This window comes from Oncorhynchus masou, chromosome 13 (assembly GCF_036934945.1).
Source record: "Oncorhynchus masou masou isolate Uvic2021 chromosome 13, UVic_Omas_1.1, whole genome shotgun sequence".
NCBI classification, from domain to species: domain Eukaryota; kingdom Metazoa; phylum Chordata; class Actinopteri; order Salmoniformes; family Salmonidae; genus Oncorhynchus; species Oncorhynchus masou.
In genome coordinates this window covers 23550028-23553516 of record NC_088224.1, presented here as the reverse complement: position 1 = coordinate 23553516, position 3489 = coordinate 23550028, and positions in this window count along the sequence as shown.

Sequence of the window (3489 nt, the reverse complement as noted above, 5' to 3'; positions counted from 1 at the left end):
CTGGCCCTTCTTTGGATACTGTGTTAATTAGCCTCCAGACGAGCTTCAATGCCATACAACCTTCCTTCCGTGGCCTCCAACTGCTCTTAAATGCAAGTTAAACTAAATGCATGCTCTTCAACCGATCGCTACCAGCACCAGCCCGCCCTTCAAGCAACACTACTCTGGACGGTCTGATCTAGAATATGTGGACATCTACAAATACCTAGGTGTCTGGTTAGACTGTAAACTCTCCTTCCAGACTCACATTAAGCATCTCCAATCCAAAATTAAATCAAGAATCGGCTTCCAAATTCTCAACAAAGCATCCTTCACTCATGCTGCCAAACATCAATGCTTCGGGAGGCTAGTCGAAGACTGCATCACTTCCTCCTTCCTCTCCAATTCGCCCCTCTCCAATTCGCCCCTCTCCAATTGTCATTTTACTGCACATTGCCCTTACCCACCTGGACAAGAGGAATGCATATATTAGGATGCTGTTCATCGACTACAGCTCGACTTTCAATACCATGGTGCCCTCTAAGCTCACCACAAAGCTCAGAGCCCTGTGACTGAACTCCCTATGCAACTGGGTCCTGGACTTCCTGACTGGCCGCCTCCAGATAGTGAATGTAGGCAACATTACCTCCTCCACACTGATCCTCAACACCTCCTGTACTCCCTATATATCCACAACTGCGTGGCCTCACACAACTCCAACTTCATCAAGTGATGACACGACAGTAGTAGGCCTGATTACCAACAACGACAAGCCAGCCTACAGGGAGGAGGTAGGCACTCTGATGGTGTGGTACCTTCTCCGAGGAGGTGAAATGGTCAAACCACGCGGACACCGTGGTGAAGACGGGACAACACCTAATCTTTAACCTCAGGAGGCTGAAGAAATTTGGCCTGTCCCCGAGGGTCCCTTACAGTGTTCTACAGGAGCACCATCGAGAGCATACTATCGGGCTGATCAAAGCCTGCTCTGGCAACTGGGGAAAAAGCTTGAAGTTTTTATGCTCCCAGCTCATGTATTAGTCTTCAGGCCACCTTGAAATTAGACTCGCTGGTCTCCATTGCACAGTTTAGATATTATTTATTGTATGTTCATGTTCACAGGGATCCCTTGCAAATGAGAATTTGGTCTCATTGGTGAACCACCCTTTATAAATAAAAGTTCAATTTAAAAAAATTATAAAAATCCTTGGGCGCTGACCGCAAGGCTCTACAGAGGATAGTACACTGCAAGCCCTCCAGGGCACCTACAACATCCGGTGACGCAGGAAGGCCAAGAAGATCCTCAGGGACCTCCAGCCCACACTCCTTTCTGAAGATCTATGTACACACTCATGAGTACACTGAAGCTTTTTTGACGCCACACTCTCTCAGGTCAGCCTCATAGAAGATCAGATTGCCTTTTTCCAGCTGTTTGAAGGACAGTTTTTCCGAGTTACATAATCATCTCTTCATTCTTGTGTAGAACTTTAGAGGTTCTAAGGTCCTTCTGATTCCTCTGTTGTGTCTGAAATACCATAAAGTGAGCGAACATTTGAGACCGTCTTGGACATCTCTCCACTCTGCTTCACTCAACAGTCTCTCTAGAACAGTGGCTGAAATCCAACAGAACACTGGTATGTGGCACATGATGTGGAGACTCCTTGAAGTCTTTATGTGTGTGTTATGATTCTGTTGGCCAGGTTCTCATCATTGACTCTTTTCCCAAAGTAATCCTCCTTCTGTGGGTCGTTGAACCCTCCTACCACCGTCCACTGACTGATATGCTCTCGAGGGATTTGATCGATTGCTGCAGGTCGGGAGGTTATCCAGAGGAGAGCAGAGGGGAGGAGTTCTCCTGTAACGAAACTTGTGATCAGCACATCCACAGAGGCTGGCTGTGTCTCATCCGCCAACACTGCGTTATTATCAAAGTCCAGAGGCAGTCAACTCTCATCCAGACCGTCAGAGATGAACAAAACTTCAGGCTCTCCCTCAAGAGTTGTAACGTCTTTCATGTTAGTGAATAATTGATGAAGCAGTCCAATCAGACTGCAGTCCAAATATTAGAATTGATCTTAAAAAAAGGAAGTGGAAACATGAAATCAATGTTCTTGTTCTCCTTTCTTTCTGACCCAGTCGCGCACACAGTTTTTCCTATGCCAGCAATGCCCATTGTAAGCACTGATTCGATTTTGTTCTCTTGGTCAAGCAGAGGTTTGAAAATGTTAATTGTGCTAATGGATTTCTGCTGAATCTGGTGTGCTGGCTAACAGATGTCTGACCTTGTGCTCATCAATGACCCCTCCCCAGTCCCCCTCAATCACATGTAGCTCAGTGTAGATCTTGTTTAGTAAGGCAGAGCTTGCAAGAAAGGCATTTCACTGTACTTGTGCATGTGACATAATAAATAAAAAAACTTAAACCGATCAGTAGCCTTGTGAGGGTACAATCACTGGTGAAGCCAAGAGAGAAAAAAGAAGCCATATTAAACCCTATGTGTTGTGATAATTGCGTTGTTTGCTCTATAACCTATTGCCCCATGGTGTCGGTGGGGTTATGGTATGGGCAGGCATAAGCTACGGACAACAAACACAATTGCATTTTTATCGATGGCACTTTGAATGCACAGAGATACCATGACAAGATCCTGAGGCCCATTGTCGTGCCATTCATCAGCCACCACAACATCATGTTTCAACCAGATAATGAATGGGCTCATGTCACAAGGATCTGCACACTTCCTGGAAACTGAAAATGTACCAGTTCTTCCGAGGCCTGCATAATCACCAGACATGTTACCCATTGAGCATACTCCCCCCAGAAATGATAACCTCCCCTGTTATTGTAATGATGCGAGGTAGCATGTCTTTGGGTATGATATTTGTGCATGTAACTTTCCCACTCATCATTGGTCACAATTCATTCAGGATTATCCATAATCATTCATGTAGAAGTGTTTAGAAACATAGTCTATTCTTATTTACAATAAAAGTGACTCCAAAATGACACAATATGTGATTTACCATTAATTTCTACTGGGCACAAAATAATCTGAAAAAAAAGCAAATGCATCCAACACATTTGTAGAGTCACAAGCTTGATGTAGTTTTTATTTATAATCTTTTTTTCACCTTTTATTTAACCAGGTAGGCTAGTTGAGAACAAGTTCTCATTTACAACTGCAACCTGGCCAAGATAAAGCAAGTGCGACACAAACAGCAACACAGAGTTACACATGGAATAAGCAAACATACAGTCAATAACACAATAGAGAAAAAGTCTATATACAGTGTGTGCAAATGAAGTAGTCATTGAGTGCTATGAATATGGGACCAAATACTTAACTTTTTACTACTTAAATACACATATCGCAATGGATAAAAATAGCCCCAGATTAAAGCTGACTGTCTGCACTTTAACCTCAGTGATTGTATCATTTAAAATCAACAAGGCAAATCAACAAAGTGCATTATCACTTATCCATTAAATACATTTTGAATATTCCCTGGG